Source organism: Rhinatrema bivittatum, chromosome 3 (assembly GCF_901001135.1).
Source record: "Rhinatrema bivittatum chromosome 3, aRhiBiv1.1, whole genome shotgun sequence".
NCBI classification, from domain to species: Eukaryota; Metazoa; Chordata; class Amphibia; order Gymnophiona; family Rhinatrematidae; genus Rhinatrema; species Rhinatrema bivittatum.
The window spans coordinates 503,448,101-503,468,696 of NC_042617.1; the positions used below are offsets into that span (position 1 = coordinate 503,448,101).

Genomic DNA, 20,596 nt, shown 5'->3' on the forward strand with positions numbered 1-20,596 from the left:
AAAATGATTGTATTACTTAAAATGAACGGGAAAACCTTCAACTTCCATAGTGTTTATTTAGTTTCAAGCCTGCATGCAGACTGCCATCACAGGAAAAAAATTCTTTCACGAACCATTGTCTTTACAAAACAGTTTGAATCAAAACTTTTTAGGACTTTTTTTCAATAAATTGTTCCACTTAAATATTAAGGTGCTTAGTGTCTCTCTTATATCTTAATGTAGCAGCCTTTATGAAATAGTACTCATCTTCTCCATCATGTTGCAATGTAAACCGGAGTGATAAGTAACTCTGTTACCTGAACTTCGGTATAGAAAAAGTTATAAATAATAATAATAATAATAAAGCCAACACGTCCAAGCTTTTCTATTTGCGCTCCATCAGGGATGTGTCATAAATTTCCTGCTACCTTCATCTGCTTCTCACTTCAACTGTTCAGCCATCTTTAAATCTACATGGGTAACAGTACATTTTTAAACATTTGTACAGATGAAAGGCTGGCCGATTAATGAATTGTTTTCTGCCAAGAAAGGCATCACTTTAAATATGATCCAATCACACTTCCATTCACAAAGATAGACACTCATGTTGACCAACAGAACTCTATTTAGAGACATTCAATGTCATTAAAGGATTTCCATTTGGCTATTTTTTTAAACCAATCCAGAAGTAGCTCATCACTAACCAACCACTATATTTTTCATAGTCAATACAACTATTGACATAGTCCAATTTTTTGATCCACAAAAAAATAATTCCATTTATATTTAATCCTCCTGGTTGCAGGTTCTTCAAATGAAAGATCCACTGCTGTTGTCATCTCATCAATGTGATCTCGCGATTTCCATCCATAACCGAAGGTAAAACTACATCAACCACACAGCACTGCAAATCAAAAAATGAATGCTGAAAAGTTAAACAATATTGCACTATTGGTGCTTCCAGTCATTGATGAGCAAGACAGCTTTTAAGTTAAGAAAGATGTCTTCAATTTTCTAGAGGTCTTCCTCACATATACTAATTTACATGCGCAGATTAATATATACACAACACATGTGCTGTTACAATCTGTTTCTGCCTGTGCTTTCCAGGAGGTGAATAGGATTGCAAAGCTGTGCCAAGCCTGGAGTTTTTCATGAATGTTAGCAGTGATTTATCTTTTGAGGGATATTCCAATGATGATTATCCAGTCTCTTCTAGGGGGCGATGATTGCTCTAAACCTGAAGATCACATTTACCATAAGTCCAGAAATGATGGGGAGAAGTAGGTGATGCCAACTACAAGATGCCAGCTCTTCCAATGGTACAGGGAAGAAGAGAATCCTGTGGACTGCATGGAAAAGGCAGACCTAGGGTTTCACAGTCCAGAAAAGCACAGTTACCACCACCTTAGAACATCCGAGATTCTGCCACCATGAGGGGCAGAAATGGCAGGTTGTGGCAAAACGTTTCACAGCACGTGTAGCAAAATGGTGGCTTAAAACATTGTACATGAACAACATAGGCCAACATTAGCAAACCTGTTGGACAATATTTTAGAAAATTTGCTCTTTTTGTGTCTAACAATATTTAGTCAATAATTGTAAAAGAAACCCATAGGGAGTTCATTCAGGAAGAGGAGGAAAAGTCAACCTGATAACATAAAAACATGCATGCAGTTGGATGATGTTGAACTGAAAGCATATTTAGACCTTCTCATTTTGAGTGGCTTGCTCCATGGAGGTCTTTACACCCTGAAAGAGCTGTGATTTTCACACACATAGGGTGTCCTTGTTTTCATGCCACAGTGAGCCTGGAAAGATTCCAACAAAAAAAGCAGTGCACATATATTTTGATATTATAGTTATGCAGGAGGAAAGGAGAGTTTAGACAAGTTTGCTGCCTTCCATGATGTGTGGATACTGTTTATGGAGGAACTTCAAACGGTTATGTGCTATGAATAAATCTGATTGTAGACAAGCAGCTGGTAGCTTTCAGAGATCACTGGACAGTATGGGATACATTTTCAAAAGTACACGTGGGCGTCCATGTGCGCGCACATGGATGCGACGATTTTATAACAAGCTCGGGTCATCGCACTCATGTTATAAAATCCAATACCACATGTGTGGCCGATTTTATATTGGCACATACATGAGCCCACTCGCACGCGCACAAGGGGGGGGATTTTCTTTAAAACTGCGCGGCGACGCAATTGGCCTTCACCAGTTCCCTCCCAGTCCACTCCAATAAAGGAGAGGACTGGGAGGGAACTTCCCTAACTCCCTAACTACCCTTTCTCCCTTTTACCCTCTCCGCCTGACCGCTAATCCCCACCTAACTAATCTAATTTTTTTTGTTTTTAAACTTACTTGCTCTCAGGAGCTGAAGTAAGTTCCATGCGCCAGCCGGCTGCCAGTGTGCACTTCACCAGGAAAGTGCCTAATGGCGCTGTCCGGGCCAGCCCCTGCCCCACCCAGCCCCTGCCCCTGGACCGCCCCTTCTTGGAGACCTGGCACTTCCGGGGATACTGGTACATAAGCGCGTGGCCGGGACACTTTGAAAATTAATTTGGTGCTCGCAGCCTGGCCACGCGCATTTGTCCCAGTATTTGCACGCGCCGGGGAATTAAAATTAGGCCATATATGCCCAGCAAACCTTCAAAAATATGGCATGAAGATTTGGTGGTGTTATGATGCAGCAACATTGTACCCCCAGAATGGGTTTATTTACTTGGGCATAAAAGCTGAAGTACAGCAGGAACAGGTATCCATTTTGTACAAAAACTTGTTCTGCCCTGGTACAAACAGGAAGAAATGTTTACACTCAGTGTGGCCAAATATTCAAACAGCACCACTTAGCAGGCTAAGTCAGACCTTAACCAGCTAAGTGCCATTGACTATCGATCTCTTTGTGCATGACTATTTGTAAATGCAAAACAAAGAGGAGGCCAATGACAGTGTTTTTCAGTTTGATTTTGGTAAAACTGCCAGCTTTGTTGTTTGGATAAGAAATCATCCTGCTTGGCACAGCATATGAACTTAAGAAAGAAGGCACCTGTTCCTTACTCTTCTGGGAGAACAGCAGATCAATGGAATGACCAAACAGGCTATGTAATTTCAGTTATTTGACCAAACCAATCAGATTGGCCTTGATTGCACAGGACTACAAAATCCCAGTATTCACCAATGTAGATGCTGAGAGAAAAAAAGAGCAACAGACTCCAAATCACAAAGATGTGAGGACTGCAAAAGATTTGTGTGCAGAGAGCATGTAACTACCATAAAACTGTGTTCAGTGAAAAAAATGTATGTTGTTGTATATATCGTATTACTTAATATTTTCTGAGTTACTGAAAAAATGTTTAATCCTGAGAAAAATGGTTTTCTCCTAAGTTTATAAAAAATAAAATGTAATGCCATAGGAACTATGATTTTACCAAATAAAATGTTTGATTAATGTTGACAAATCAAGTTTTTCCATAGTTTATTTATACTATTTATTGGGTATTTGGGTCGGGGTCCAAAAGGACCCCAAAATTGCACCAATGTCAATTTATGGGAATGTCTGAATGTCCCCCAAACAATGTTAATGCTTTTCTTTTCATTACAGACTGTGAGAGTTAATTAAAATGAACCATAAAACTAAAAATAAAATATTTAGTGCAAATCCTTTCTACTTGCATTTCAGTTTTAAGATTTATTTTAACATTCTTTAAAAAGGATGTTTGTACTAAAACGCTGACCTACAATGCTGGCTTTTTTTTTTATTTATAGAAACATAGAAACATAGAAATGACGGCAGAAGAAGACCAAATGGCCCATCCAGTCTGCCCAGCAAGCTTCCCTCATTTCTTCTCTCATACTTATCTGTTTCTCTTAGCTCTTGGTTCTAATTCCCTTCCACCCCCGCCATTAATGTAGAGAGCGGTGATGGAGCTGCATCCAAGTGAAATATCTAGCTTGATTAGTTAGAGGTAGTAGGGGTAGTAACCACCGCAATAAGCAAGCTACACCCATGCTTATTTGTTTTTACCCAGATTATGTTATACAGCCCTTATTGGTTGTTTATCTTCTCCCCTGCCGTTGAAGCAGGGAGCTATGCTGGATATGCGTGAGGTATCAGTATTTTTCTTCTCCCCTGCCGTTGAAGCAGAGAGCTATGCTGGATATGCATCGAAAGTGAAGTATCAGGCACATTTGGTTTGGGGTAGTAACCGCCGTAACAAGCCAGCTACTCCCCGCTTTGTGAGTGTGAATCCTTTTTTCTTCTCCCCTGCCGTTGAAGTTATGCTGGATATGCGTGAAGTATCAGTTTTTCTTCTCCCATGCCGTTGAAGCAGAGAGCCATGCTGGATATGTGTCGAGAGTGAAGTATCAGGTACATTTGGTTTGGGGTAGTAACCGCCGTAACAAGCCAGCTACTCCCCGCTTTGTGAGTGCGAACCCTTTTTTCTTCTCCCCTGCCGTTTAAGCAGAGAGCTCTGCTGGATGTGTGAAGTAACAGTTTTTCTTTTCCCCTGCTGTTGAAGCAGAGAACTATGCTGGATATGCATTGAAAGTGAAGTATAAGAATGGAGTGATCAAGCTAGTTGAAAGGCATCAGGAATAGAGGAAGGTGGAGGTAGTAATTTGGATATTTGGTTTGGGGTAGTAACCGCCGTAACAAGACAGCTACTCCCGTCTTTGTGAGTGCAAATCCTTTTTTCCACATTTCCTCTTGCTGTTGAAGCTTAGAGTGATGTTGGAGTCACAGTAACCATGTGTATGTTTATTGAATAAGGGTATTGTCTCCAGGCAGTAGCCATCATTCTGGCGAGTCACCCACTCTTCATTGGCGGCCACTTGACTTTATGGATCCACAGTGTTTATCCCACGCCCCTTTGAAGTCCTTCACAGTTCTGGTCTTCACCACTTCCTCCGGAAGGGCATTCCAGGCATCCACCACCCTCTCCGTGAAGAAATACTTCCTGACATTGGTTCTGAATCTTCCTCCCTGGAGCTTCAAATTGTGACCCCTGGTTCTGCTGATTTTTTTCTTATGGTAAAGGTTTGTTGTTGCCTTTGGATCATTAAAACCTTTCAAGTATCTGAAAGTCTGTATCATATCATCTCTGCTCCTCCTTTCCTCCAGGGTGTACATATTTAGATTCTTCAATCTCTCCTCGTACGTCATGCGATGAAGATCCTCCACCTTCCTGGTCGCCCTTCTCTGTACTGCTTCCATCTTGTCTTTGTCTTTTTGTAGATACGGTCTCCAGAACTGAACACAGTACTCCAGGTGAGGCCTCACCAAGGACCTGTACAAGGGAATAATCACTTCCCTTTTTTCCTCCCTATCAGTCAGTCACATGTAATTAAATTTCCTTAAGATTATTATTACAGCCTACCAAAAAATTGATAATTTTGAAATGCATCACAGTGAGCATAACTCCATTATATAGTTATTACACGCCATACAAACACTACATTTTCTATTTCAGTTAAATTTGTTACCTTTGATTTTTTTAAACCAACAGAGGAGGATTCAGAAGCCTATGGTCAACCTTCTGGTACCATAACTCGTGCATAAAAGGCAATAACATGGCTAAAACAGGTGTAGTCTAATCCCATACCAGTGTAACTTTCAGTGCCGTATGGATTTTTGTAAATGTATTTTTTAGTTTGTTACAAATAAAAAAATTAATAGTCAAGTTTTTTAATTTCATATTAAAAAACTTAAGCTAAATAAGCTGATCAAATGTGTTTTTTTCTTTAGCCAAGTAAGAATAGCCCAAGAATAAAGTCTGACACTGACAGCGTTTTGGCGATCACGTCTGCTTCAAGGGCCTATTTTAAACTTATGCATTTCAATCAAGCATGGCCACAAACATCAATAGCAATGGCCGTTGATAGCAATGGCCCACCACAGGACTAGGCTATTGCTTTATTTTATTTTATTTAAAATATTTTATATACCATTTTTTATACTAGATGCAATCAAAACAGTTTACAATGTAACATACATAAAATCACAAATAAATAATGCAAAGTAAGGGCTTTAAAGAACTTAAACAGTATATTTCATAAAATAAAGATGAAGAACAGATTGAAAGCTATTAGAGGAAAGATAGAATGAGAGCAGTAAAGCTCAACACAGTTCAAGAAGGCAATAAAAGAGAGGCACGATTAAATGGGCCTTGTTGATGTTAAAAGCGCATTTAAAGAGATAGGTTTTTAAACTCTTTTTAAATTCTGTCTTGCTATCAAGGTGCCTAATATTATCTGGGATAGAATTCCAGAGCTGAGGGCATCTCGTTATGTCTAGTCGGGCAATTTTGATTGTAGGAACTTGCAGAAAGTTATTTTGGGATGAACGTAAGTTTCTTGAGGGTCTATAGATGTGTAGTTGAGAGCTGAGCCAAGTTGAAGTGTTGTCATTTAATAAATTATGAATAATGGAAAGAATTTTGAATTTGATCATGAATTCAATGAGTAACCAATGTAGAGAGTATAATACAGGCGAAATATCGTCTCTACGTGACTTGACAGTGAGGATGCGTGCTGCTGTGTTCTGGATTAATTGTGGTGGCCGGACAGCATTTTGGTGGAGACCAAAAAACAGGGTATTGCAGTAGTCTAGATTACTGTAAATTAAAGGTTACAGGACTGTTCAGAAGTCTTGATGAAAAAGTAGGGGTTTGAGACATTTTTTACTGTTAGGGAAATATGGTGTGACATGGAAAGACTGGAGTCGATTATGGATGGAGTCGATAATGACTGGAGTTGATAATGACTCTGAGGTTGCGGGCTTTAGATGTGATTGGTAAAAGAGTGCCATTAAAATCAAGATCAGCAGGAGGATAAGTGTACAATTTCTGTTTTTGAGGTGTTAAGTTTCAGACAATTGTGGGAGAGCCAGGATTTTATGGTGTTGATGTATAAGAAAACTAAAGATAGAGTATTAGACCATGATTTTGAGTACGGAACAAAAAACTAGATGTCGTCTGCATATATTTTGAATTGGATATTAAGACTGTCTAAAAGATAGCATAATTGTAAGAGATAGATGATGAAAAGAATGGGTGAAATTAAAGAACCTTGTGGAACTTTTGAGGGGATGGAATATTGCTAGGATGCACACGCCCCTATGTGGATTTGTATTGATGATTAGTGAGAAGAGAATTAAACCAGCTGTAAACCGTGTCCGAGATACCAATTGAATGCAGTCTAGACAGTAGCATAAAATGATCAAGGGTGTCAAATGCTGCTGAGATGTCTAAGAGCACTAGTATATAGTCATGTTGGAATCAAATTCTCTTAATAAAGTATCAAAGGAAGATATCAGCAAGGTTTCCGTGCTGTGACTTTTTCGGAAGCCATGCTGATTTGGGTGTAGAAGCTCGTTATCACAGAGGTAATTGTTTAATTGGTATAAAATAATGGATTCTGTTGCTTTGGCAAGTGTGCTATCAAAGTTTGTGGCTATGATACCAAAAGTTGACCATAGGCTTCTGAACCCTCCTCTATTTAAAAAAAATCAAAAGTAACAAATTTAACCAAAATTGAAAATGTAGTGTTTGGATGGCGTGTAATAACTATATAATGGCGTTATGCTCACTGTAATGTATTTCAACATTATCAACTTTTTGGTAGTCTGTAATAATAATCTTCTTAAGGAAATTTAATTACATTTGACCGACTGATAGGGAGGAAAAACCCCCCCAAAAAGTCAGCATTGTAGGTCAGCGTTTTAGTACAAACATCCTTTTTAAAGAATGTTAAAAGAAATCTAAAAATGCTCTGAAGTGCAAGTAAAAAGGATTTGCACTACATATATTTTTTAGTTTTGTCGTTCATTTTAATTAACCCTCACAGTCTCCTGTGGTACCAGACAGTTGCCTATAGGCTTCTGAACCCTCCTTTGTTGGTTTACATTTCTTAATGTTGGGTTAATACTGCAGCCCTTTTTTGCTTTGTAGTTTACCTTTGATTTTATTTTGCTTGACATTTCAGAAATTTCTCCTCCTAATTCCTCCCTAGTCCCCTGTTGGGCCATATCAGACAACCCATGTGCCATAAATCTTACCTGTGTGGTGAGGCAAAGGAGACGAGCACAGGAGCTGAACACTGATGAAAACCATGGGATAGCTTTCAAAATAATCAAGATGATTTTGCATTTTAATTTTATATGGTAAATGCCAGTCTTTCAGTATCAAAACAGGCCTGACTTTAAAAATAACTAAAATATATGCTTTCAGCTTAAACAAAGGCACTGTATGCAAATAAGTACCATAAATATTCATGGAGGCTACTCTAAAATCCAGACCCATTTGTGGCATTGAAAAGACTGGACTCGACTGTTCCTAATATAAACTCAACTCTGCATTTGATCAGAGCTGACATTTAATTAGCTGGGTTTAAACTCTGCTTTGTTGAAGACATTAAATACATATTTAGGAAAGAAATCGAGACATATTGTAGTAGTACAACAAACACATAACTATTATTTACTTTTTATTTTCTGCTTGTTGGAATTTCAGAGTGGGTTACAATCAGGTACTTTAGGTATTTGCCTATCCCTAGATGGCTTGCAATCTAAGGGGGTCATTTACTACGTCACAACTTTTTACCACGGAGGAATGGGTGTTCCCGCAATATTCTGCTCCTTCCCAGGAAAATATTGCAGCCAATTGCCTACAATATTTTTTAGCGCAGAAAAACTCCGCAAGAAATAAAATAGGAGCCCATGAAGAAACATGTCATGATAGCCCTTAATCACGTGATGGGGCAAAGCCCAGCCGATGCCATTTTGAAAGATGGCATCAACTGGCCTGCAGCCTAGGGGTGCTCTGGGCCACTGTTACCAGAGACTACTTCTAAAGGTATGATGAAGTCTGGGAGGCAGAGAGTGGGCTACTAGGCTACCAAAGACTACTACTGTTGGGAGAAGGCACAGAGGTAACCCAGGGATTGAATAACTTTGGGAAGATTGGATCTAGGGGGTGGTAAATTTTGCAGAAAGCGGAGGGGTATGAGTACTGGGCAGGGCATAACCACACAATTTTAATCTTACATTTTATTTGTTTTACTTCCCTTTCTCGCAATCTGCATTATTTTATTTGTATAGGATTATTTATGCATTAATACATTTTATGCATGCAAAGCAGCTAATTTCAATGGGGCAGATTCTTTAAGCAAATATGCAATATATGATAAACAGCATTTTAAGTGTGATAAATGCTATTTTCCACAACTTAGTAAATATACTTCTAAGCTTGTACCTGAGCCAATAGAGGGTAAAGTGACTTACCCAAGATCACACGGAATAGCAGTAGGATTTGAACTCTTGTTTGTCAACCCACCTCTCTGACCATTTGGCTATTCTTTCACTCTATGAGCGAGCGTTGCCTTTCATTTGCACTGTAAGTTAAGGATATACTTTTACTAAAAGGATTGTTTGCTTCTACAATCCTGCTGTTTCTTTGTATGCAGTATCTCTGCACTCAGCACCAAACTGGCAGCAGGTGTCAGTATCTGTACTGCAAAATGAACTGTCCACTTAAATTAACAAGATAATTAAAGGATAGAAAGTGTTTGTAACAGAAGACATGATAGTATTTTTCCACTTACATTTTTATTGCATTTCATTCCCTGGCATACATTCTATAGAGACAGATGTCTACATACAAGAAGGCTGGTAGGAGTATTCCATACATGTTATACCTTCTGTCTAAAAATGTATAGGCATTAGGAAACTGACATTCCACTTCTTTATAGAAAGTCTCTTCTATATAGCAGACAGGAACTTTAGTTTAGCCATGTTTTATTGTGAAAGAGTTTGAAAAATATTCTTTATCTAAAATAAAATTTCATTGCATTATTGTTTTCTATAAGAAAGAGTCACAAATGTTTGCTGAAAGCTACAGCTAAAAGTACAAGGCTTTAAAATGAAAGAATGGCTGCTCTAAATAGGTGATGGATGCTCCAACTCAGTTTCTTAGAGATGTTTATTTTTGGACTGAAATTGAACAGTGGATAAATTTCTGTAGGAGAAAAGAATTTGAGAGGTTAGCCAGGATTACAAAGTATATGGAAAGAAATAGATAGCACTCTACATAATAATCTGTGTTAACAAGGTTTATAATCTATAAATCCTCTCTTTTGATACTGAAATTCTTCTGCTAACTGTCTTCTAAATGCAATTTTAAAATGAATTTCCTCATTTTATGGTGGAATTAAAGGTCAAACAAACAAGTTGTAGGTGATACCTTTTTATTGGACTGGAAAGCTCATTACAGATCTATTACCGCATATACTCATATATAAGTCACAAAATTTATGCCAGAAAAAAGCACAAAAAAGCTGGCTCGATTTAGACACACATATTATAGTATGTGTGTATAGCCCCCCACCCTCCCGACTCCCCAAAACTCACCAAAAGTCTCTGGTAGTCCAACGGGGAGCCCAGGAGCGATCTCCCGCTCCCGGGCCATCAGCTCCCAAATTTCAAAATGGCGCCGGCAGCCCTTTGCCCTTATCATGTGACAGAGGCTACCGGTGCCATTGGGCGGCCCCTGTCACATGGTAGGGGCCGTTCATTGCTCCTACCATGTGACGGGGCCAGCCAATGGCATCGGTAGCCTCTGACACATGGTAAGGGCAAAGGGTTACTGGCGCCATTTTGATTACTGGCAGCCGATGGCCTGGGAGCGGGAGATTGCTCCCAAGCCCCCCCCCCCCCCCGCTGGACCACCAGGGGCTTTGGGTGGAGGCTGGGGGCCTTTGATGGGTTGGGGCTCTGGTGGGTCGGCTGCAGGAGTATGGATTGGGTGGCCTTGAGCAGCAAAATGAAAATCTGCAGTCTGCCATGATTAAAGAAAAGAGGAGCACTGGGTAAAGCAAAGAACTGTTAAAAAATCATTTTAAAAAGGCAGAAGCAGTAACTGGATGCAAGAGGAGAGCCACGATGAGAAGGCCCGACAGTGCTGTGATTCAGAGGGACAGCAGAGCAGTGAAGAGGCTAGTTGAGAGAAGAGAAGTCGCAAGGAGGAGGGGACGGCTGAAGAGAAATGGCGTCGCGCTCTTTCTAGTCCATTTCCGTCACTCAGTTGCTGCTCATTTCCAAGGGGGGACCCTGAGAGGAGGAGAGTGAAGAAGGAGCCGAGCAAACACGGCGTCAGATTGCCGTCAAGGCCCGGGTCCTCTTTTTGTTTGTTTCTGCCATTCCACCGAGGAAGACCCAGGAGAGAAGAAACAGTGCGTAGGAGGAATCAGACAGCCGGCAGCAGGAGGTGGTGTCAGCAATCACTGTTGCTGCCAGTGGCATCTTCCTCCCGTGCCAGGGAGGGCAGCCATGGGGGAGGGAGGGAGAGAGGGAAGGATTGAAAAAGGGAAGGCAGCCATCGGGGGAGGGAGGGAAGGATTGAAACAGGGAGGGCAGCCATGGGGGGAGGGAGGGAAGGATTGAAACAGGGAGAGCAGCCATGTGGGAGGGAGGAAAGGATTCAAACAGAATGGGCAGCCATGGGGGGAAGGAGGCAAGGATTCATACAGCAGGGACATTTTCTTATGAGACACTTTATTCTGCTTTTAAAAAATAAATAAAAGCGATTTTTTTTAAGTTATCGGTTTGTTTCTTAGTGTGATATCACCATTTCACAAGCCCCCTAGGTTTTACCCTTGACTTATCCATGGGTGACAGATAAATCTTGATTTTGGGGTCCAAAAAAACCCCCTTGACTTATACATGCGATCATCTTATACATGAGTATAAACGGTAAGTTAGTCCAATAGAAAGGCATCACCTACAACCTGTTTGTTGACCCATAATTCCATGTATCCAAGTGGACTAACATGGCAACCACAATTCTTTGCTTGTTTTATGGTGAAGGATAAATCTAATTTACTTTTTCACACTGACAACCAGCACCACTGAGTGTATTTATGGAAAAAAATAGAATATCAATTCCATCTTGCCATCCAGCATTTCCCAGATCTACCTGCATATTGTAACTTTACCATTTTATACCCTAGAGCCTTTCTGTTATGGGAAGATGGGAGTTCTGTTTTCTCCTTGGGGCAAACACAAACAGAAGCAGTTTCCTTTCTTTTAATACTTTGGCCTTTCTCCAATCCTCTTTTTTAATCATTTCTCTGTAAAAAAAAATAAAAAAATAATAATGCATGTAAATATGCAAGACTAACAACATCAAAAAGAGGATGGATATTATACAACTGATACAGACATTTAAAAATTCCTTTACAAGGAAGAAAATATGTATTCTTGAGCCAAAAGACATTACAGCATGACAAATACTATTAAAATCTATAACCAGTAAAGAAAGTGTTCCTATTGGAATTATAATGCTCAGAAATAGCTGTTTGGGGAAGGAGATATTTCACATTAGTAATATTCAACCTGTGGCTTAGTAGCCACCTGTGGCTTTTCAGGGCTTCATCTCTGTATATCACAGGCTATTTAAAATAGAATAGCATCCAACTGAGCTTCTACTTAAAACAAAAGATTAGAATGAGAGCAACGTTTGAGTGGGGCTCTGGGATTTGATTCACTGCTAAAATGACTTAGAAAGGTGGGCTGGAAACCAGAGTTCAAATCACATCTGCCAACTCCTTCTGGCTTTGGACAAGTCACTGTACCTTCCCAGCGGCGCCAAAACGGACGGCAGAAGGAAGCAGGAACGGGTAAGCCCTCCCGCCTCCCCAGAGCCCTTTAAAGGGCTGAAACTGCTCGAGGCGCACCCTTTCACCTCCTGCCTCGCCGCCCTGCTCTTCCTCCTCGGCTCGGTCGGCCCTCCCCACGCGGTCGGCGTCGGCCTATCGGGGCCAGGGGAGGTGGACCGGAGACAAGCCTCTCGCGAGGCCTCCGAGGCAACTCAAACTTTAAAGAAAAAAATAAAAAAACAAAACAAAAACCCAGCGGCGCCAAAACGGACGGCAGAAGGAAGCAGGAACGGGTAAGCCCTCCCCGGAAGCCCTGACGCCTCCCCAGAGCCCTTTAAAGGGCTGAAACTGCTCGAGGCGTCGCGCGCCTAAGGAGCGCGACAAAGGGGCCTGCCCCTTTGTGTGCCCCTTCGTGTGAACCGGAGCACAAACGGAAACCACCCACACCAGCGATCCCATTTTCCAAGGGCACATACCCATACCTGCCTCCCAAACACTCACCCAGACCCGCCAGCTTGCAAATAACATTGACAGCAATCATCCAGCCTCATCCAGCCTCACCAGCAATCATCCATCCTCACCAGCAATCATCCATCCTCACCAGCAATCATCCAGCAATCAGCCATCCTCACCAGCAATCAGCCATCCTCACCAGTAATCATCCAGCCTCACCAGCAATCATCCATCCTCACCAGCAATCAACCATCCTCACCAGCAATCAACCATCCTCACCAGCAAACATTCCAGCAAACACCTCCAGCAAACATCCAGCAATCACCAGCAATCAATTAACATCACCAGCAAACATCCATCCTCACCAGCAATCATCCATCCTCACCAGCAATCATCCAGCCTCACTAGCAATCAATTATCACCAGCAAACATCCAGCCTCACCAGCAATCATCCATCCTCACCAGCAATCATCCAGCCCCACCAGCAATCATCCAGCCTCACCAGCAATCAATTAACATCACCAGCTAACATCCAGCCTCACCAGCAATCAATTAACATCAACAAATTGAGCCACAATAATGCACCTCTGCACCATACCTAAAATCTGGCACAAAATCAGAAAGCACACAAAACCAGCAATTCATCACATCACACGACAACAAAGACTATTACCTATAATGATCTCACCGATAACACAACTCCTAGGACTCTCCTTATTTACCTTAACACTATTCAACGCTCAGTCGCTCTCCAAAAAAATGGACATCCTCAGTGACTACCTCATAGAAGCCAACCCAGATATCTGTGCAATTACAGAGACATGGCTAAAACACACCGATACTGTACTTATAAATCAACTGCCCATACAATCTTACGACTTATTCTCCGTCCCAAGACCCAAAAAAAGAGGTGGAGGCCTCCTTCTTGCAACAAAAAAAGGTCTCAATATTACCTTACAACTTACTAATTCCTCCAACAAACTAGAATTCTCCCTCTTTAAATCTGAACAAATCCAAATAGCGTTAGTCTACGCACCACCAGGAACCTTAGAATTGGATCCCTCTCTACTGATAGAACTTATAGCCAAACATATAAACGCCGACAAACCTGCTATAATCCTCGGAGACTTTAATTTACACGTAGATGCTTCTCCACAATCCATCAATTGCCAAACAGTTCTTTCATCACTCAACCATTTAGGCTTCACTCAAATTATCAACAGTCCTACCCACAAGGCAGGTCATACTCTGGACCTCATCTTTATTAACGAACCCTTTAACATTCATACTAACCCAACTTGCTCACCAGTTCCATGGTCAGACCACAAAGTTATCCACACAACCCTCAATATCAACAACCCACCCCCTCAAACCACTAACAAAACCTCCATCCACTTCAGGAAACCATGCTCACCAGACATACTCAGTGAAAAGATGTCTGATGCATTAAAGCAACTAGATCTCACAGATGCAACAACTGCAACTACCTCTTGGATCAATATCAACAATAAAATTGCAGATCAAATCTGCCCAACTACAACCAAAACCATACAACCTACACTAGACAATAGGAAACCTTGGTTTACACCTGAACTTAAATCCCTTAAACAATCTCTTAGAAAAAAAGAACAAAGCTGGAGAAAAAACCCAACCACCTCAACACATGCCATCTACAAATCCCTCCTCAACAACTATAGGAACACAATCCTAAGAACAAAGAAAGAATTCTACGGAAAAAAAATACACCACTTTATATTCGACTCAAAGGCTCTTTTCTCCTACGTTTCCTCTTTAACCAAACCATCTCCTCTTACTATCCCAGACCACCAAGCTCTCAACAAAGCAAACGAACTAGCCAACTACTTCAAAACAAAAATCACTAACCTTACCCAATCAATCACACCCAACAGCCTTACCATAACACACCATCACACATCCTTGCCGCAACAAACCACAAGCCTGGATTCATTCGAGCTCACTTCTTCACTGGAGATTGAAAACACACTCAAAAAATTCAAACCTTCCTCCCACCCATCTGACCCAATACCTACAAATCTCCTCATCGCCATACCAAACATCATCTCAAAACCAATTGCAGAAATTATCAACACATCCCTTTCCCAAGGTTTAGTTCCTAACCAGTTAAAATTGGCAATACTGAAACCATTACTAAAGAAACCAAACGCTTGCCCATCAGACCCAGCTAATTTTAGACCCATCGCAAACTTACCACTTATCGCCAAACTGATGGAAAAAATTGTCAACAAGCAACTGTCAGATTATTTGGAAGAGCATAACATTCTATCCCCAGCTCAATATGGATTCCGAAAACGCCTAAACACCGAATCGCTCTTACTATCTCTCACTGACACAATCCTCGTTAATCTGGAGAATAAACAATCTCACCTGCTCATTCTCCTGGATCTTTCCGCAGCATTTGATACGGTAAAACACTCTACTCTAATAGACCAACTAGCCAACATAGGTATCAAAGGCACAGCCCTTAGATGGTTCCATTCCTTCTTAAGCAACATATTCTACAAAGTAAGGATAAACAACAAAGAATCGCATCCAATCCTGACAGAGCAAGGAGTCCCACAAGGATCATCACTTTCACCCACCCTCTTCAATATCTACCTCCTCCCTCTCTGCCATCTACTCTCAAACCTTAAGCTTACCCATTACCTCTATGCAGACGACATACAAATCCTCCTTCCGATCACAGAATCCCTTCAAAAAACCATCACGTACTGGGAAGAATGCCTACAGCCCATCAAAAACCTACTCTCAAGCCTCAACTTAGTATTGAATGCTAATAAAACCGAAATGCTCATTGTCTCCCAGGATCCACGCACAATCTCTTCCAGCCTTTCTCCACCTAACACAAACAACTCGTTCTCATCCGACGTCAGAGACCTTGGAGCATGGCTTGATAATCATCTAAACCTGAAAAAGTTCGTAAACAATACCACAAAGGACTGCTTTTACAAATTGCAAGTCCTCAAAAAACTTAAACCCCTCCTTCACTTCTCCGACTTCAGGCTAGTACTACAATCCATCATTCTTTCCAAGCTCGACTACTGCAACTCCCTGCTACTAGGTATTCCCGCCAACACTATCAAACCATTACAGATGGTGCAGAATTCAGCGGCTAGAATTCTAACCAGCACTAACAAAAAAGATCATATCACCCCAATCCTTCGGAACTTACATTGGCTCCCCATTAAACAAAGGATACTCTATAAGGTACTCACTATCATCCACAAAGCGATGAACAATCTAGCCCCTATTACATTAAGCTCTCAACTCCAACCGCACACTTCCTCCAGACCAATCAGAAGCGCATACAGAGGATCACTGCATGCTCCGCAAATAAAATCATCACTGAGCAAACGAGCGCTATCTTCAGCAGGCCCACACCAGTGGAACACGCTTCCCCCAGATCTTAGACTAGAACCCAGTCATCAAGAATTCAAAAAAAGACTGAAGACTTTTCTCTTCCAACAAGCTTTCCCAGACGCTTTATCTTACCCTGACTGACAGACTTCCCAATTACCAGATATCCCTTAACTATGGACACTGTACACTTTTAAGAATCTGAAACTGGACAATTATCTTTGAGCTCAAAAATTCACTTTATTTCATATATATTTATTTGGCATTGCGTATTTTTATATTTATTTATTGCAACGTTAAATAGTCATACTTCTTAGTTAAAATATTATATTTCTTTCTTTATTTATTACCAGTTAAAATATTACTTTAATTAGTACTATGTTAAATTGTCAACCAGTTATACTGTTCCATATGTTATACGGTTCCATGTAAAGCTCCGCTCTCTGTTGAGCAGTTCTTCGTTTTATGTAAACCGGAGTGATTTGTAGCCCCTACAAGAACTTCGGTATATAAAAATTAAAAATAAATAAATAAATAAATTGCCTCAGGTACAAAGTTAGGGCCTGATCTACTAAGGCTTTTCTCTCATTCTGCATCTGTCTGAAAAATGCTTGGTAAAGGAGGCCCTTAGATTGTAAGCCCCCCCCCCCCCCCCCCCCCCCCCCCCCCCCCCGGGGATAGGAAAATACCTTCAGTACCTGAATGTAATCCACTTTGAATGTGCTGAAAGATGGGATATAAAATAAATCAAATACATTAAAAAGATATAAAAATACATTTGCAAGAAGAGGCAGTACCAGTAGTCATCAGACCTTTCTGAATAATTCTCACCTTTAGAAAGAGTTATTCAGAACACAGCTAATATCATATACTGATTAACCCAAGAGTATAAAAAATGCTAAGGGAATGTTAACATACCACCATTTTATTTATCTGATTTTTTATATTTCACTTTTCAGCCCGTCAAAGCGGATTACGTTCAGGTAATCATTGGCACCACCAAGTCAGACCAATTACCTTGCTTACCGCCACTACAGACTCAACTCAACCACCAATCATCTCCCTCCTTCCCTCTTGCTCACTCTCTCTGTATTTGTCCTGAGCTTGCTTGACCTCTGCCATTGTTTTGATACTAATAGTTCTGCTGGCAGGCCATGACAGGCATCCATCCACTACCCTCTCTGATAATAAAATACTATATCCTCACCTCTTCTCTAACACTTCATTTTTCCAACCTCAGCATGATTTCTTATCCTTGAGCCTTTTTCATGTGAAAAATGCTACCTTCTTTTAATTTACTAAAGCCTACAAAACATTTACATTTATCGACCCCTTTACTTTCTGTCTATTGGAGAACACATTTGAGTCCCTTAAGCCTTTCTTATTTATTTATTTATTTATTTATTTATTTATTTATTTTCTTCTTTTGGTATCCCATAAATTTCAATTCAAATTGATCTGTGCAGCTTACAGTACTACAGTCAAAAAAATATAGACAAGACATAGAACAAACCACTCTACATTTGAAATATAAACTGAATACAATTATCTTGACAAAATCTTTCTGTGCAGAATTTGTGTGGCAGGCCCTCTACCAAGTTGGTAGACCTCCTCTGAACTACTTCTATACTGTCAGTTTAATAAAATAGTGACCCACAGAAATGAACATAGCAAACCTGGCAGGGGTTTCACCAGTGCAAGGGCTCTACTATTTCCACTGTCCGACTAGTGCTGCCTCTTCTTATGCACCCAAGCATAAGCTTTCCCTGCTGCTTCATCATATTGTCTGACAATCTTCAGATTATCTGGGAAGATAACCTGTAGATATATTTTTCAGCTTACTTTCCAAAGGGAAAAAGGCTTATGAGATTGCTGCCTGTGACCCCTAATTACTTCTGCATTTGGTGTTCCATCCATACCAAATTTTCAGGGCAAATTTGGTCGGTTAGGGGAGGAGACATTAATAGGGATGAGCATTCTTTTAAAGTAAAATAGACAATGTCAACAACATTGTTTATTTTTTTCCATTTTGTTGAAACCCCAAAATAAAAGAGAAAACGCCAAAATGTTGTTGTTTTGGGAATTTCGTGTTGGAGTCCCCTAACTGGACTTAAACGTGAATTTTCAAAACTGGACGCGTGCTGAAATCGGGAAGTGGGTACGCGTCTAGCACTTGCACATGTCCACATGATTTTATAAGGCAGCCAGATGCGCACTCAAGTGCCGATGCACGAACATCTCTCATTGGGAAAAAAAGGGGTGAGGCATGAGTAGGGCACGGGCAGGGCTGGGCATTTCGGGGCATGTCCAAGAGATGTTCGTCCAAGTAGCTATGTGCCTTCATGTGCATCCAGGTCCAGTGCTGCGTAGAGATGTGAATCGGAACTGAAATCCGAACCGATTCTGGTTCCGATTCACATCTCTAGTTGCTGCGTAAATTTTCCTTTGCTATAGAGGAAGTGTCAGTCTCCATAAAAAAACTTACAGGCATCTAGAAAGTGTTTAAGGGGGTCTGGGTTAACTGGGGGGAGTGCAGGCTAATGAACCAGGAGGTTTGGAGGACCTAGCTGAACACTGGGCTAATTGGTGGACGAACTGGTGAAACTGGTCATTGGCTGGATATGTGTCTGTTATAAAATACCCTCACTTGTGTGCCCATAAGCCAGCTTATGCTCCTGGTGCACAGAAGCTTAAAATTAGGTGCACAGATGTGCATGCCTAGGCTTTTTTATAACATATGTGTTCACATGTTTTAAAATTGCCGCGTATGTGGGTGTGCTCTGAAACACGTGTATATGTGTGCCGGCACACCCATTTGAAAATTACCATCTGCATGCACTAACTGGACTAAGTGCTCAATAACCACATTAGGGGACAGTTAAAAAAAAAAAAAAAAAGGAACCATTTAAAAAATGAAATCAAACAAAAAATAAACAAAACAAAAGTGACACATACAGAAAAAACAAAACAAAACTCTGCACAGCCCTAGAAATTAGGGCTTTAACAGGAATGTATTTTTTTCGGATCTAGACATATCTGCAGACCACGCAAGAACACATTCCTAAAAGTAGGCCTCTTTATCTCTGTGTGGATCTTCTTGTATTATTTAGGAGTTGCCAGTTTTTGACCTCTTAATTAATAAATGGCAAATAGTTTTTCACACATCAAATGCATGATTTTTACATTTTATTATTATACTGAGTTAGTGTTTCTCAAACCATTTCTATTCTTCCACATTTTTCAAGTCATGGGCAGGAACTGTGGCTTGCAATTCAGCACATGTGCTTTTAGAGCATGCTACGAATTTATACAGTGATGATCATGTCTAGAGATGTGGAAAATGTTTTCTGGTGAAAAAAAAAAGCATAAAAGCTTGAAGCAAAATGAAAATGACATTTCACATATCCATGCAAACATATGAGCATTAATCCACTGATATTGTAGGGCTTTTAATGTTCAGATTTTTGACTATAAGTTTTTCTTTCTTTCTTTCTTGCAATTTCTATTCTGCCTCCCCAACAAGAAAATACCTAAAGAACTACCATTTCTTGGTTACAGTTTCCTGCTCTGACTGCTGCTGTCTGTCCTCTTTCTCTTCTCTGTAGGTGGTATATCAAAGACGAGTGACTGTATCACTGCAGTAGGTTTAACAAGTGGTTTAAGCACTTGTTCAGTTATGATATATCTCTTCACTTTCATACACTAATATGCTCCTCCTGTGACTGCATGAAGATAGAGAGAGCCCCCATCATCACCCCAGAATTTCAAGCAGCAGTTCTACTTGAGGGAAGAAGGAGTGGCTGAGTAACAGCCTACAATCCACCACACCTCACTTCCTTTGAGTTAGGAACGTGACCTATGTGGTTTTGAAAGCATTTGTACTACAAAATATTGGTTGTTGGTCCTTTAAGAGATACCACAGTCTACTAAGACTCTAGTTTTCTCCAGGACCAATATAGCTACCAGAACTAACTGTGTGTGACAAAGATGTGGCTGTATGTAGGTTAAAAGTGTTCAACAGGCATGGGCATTGTTTAAAAATACAATCTTAGATGTGCAGTCCAGATGTATTTCATGCATTAAGAAAGGTGGAAAGAAGGCAAAATGA

The 20,596-nt window shown here is 40.5% G+C and overlaps 1 protein-coding gene and 1 long non-coding RNA gene across 3 annotated transcripts in view; one reads left to right on the forward strand and one right to left on the reverse strand.

The window, feature by feature from the left end:
- Positions 1-20,596, forward strand: part of XKR6 (XK related 6) — a 767,984-nt gene that overhangs the window by 110,622 nt on the left and 636,766 nt on the right. The window lies entirely within an intron of this gene.
- LOC115088156 overlaps positions 9,508-20,596 on the reverse strand; it is a 65,077-nt gene continuing 53,988 nt past the window's right edge. Inside the window, exons 2-3 of one of the 2 annotated variants that reach the window (XR_003855712.1) lie at positions 11,958-12,111; positions 9,508-10,001 (exon numbers count right to left, since the gene is read on the reverse strand). This is a non-coding gene — a long non-coding RNA (uncharacterized LOC115088156). The remainder of the gene's footprint in view (positions 10,002-11,957; positions 12,112-20,596) is intronic. The other variant, XR_003855713.1, reaches the window with a different exon arrangement.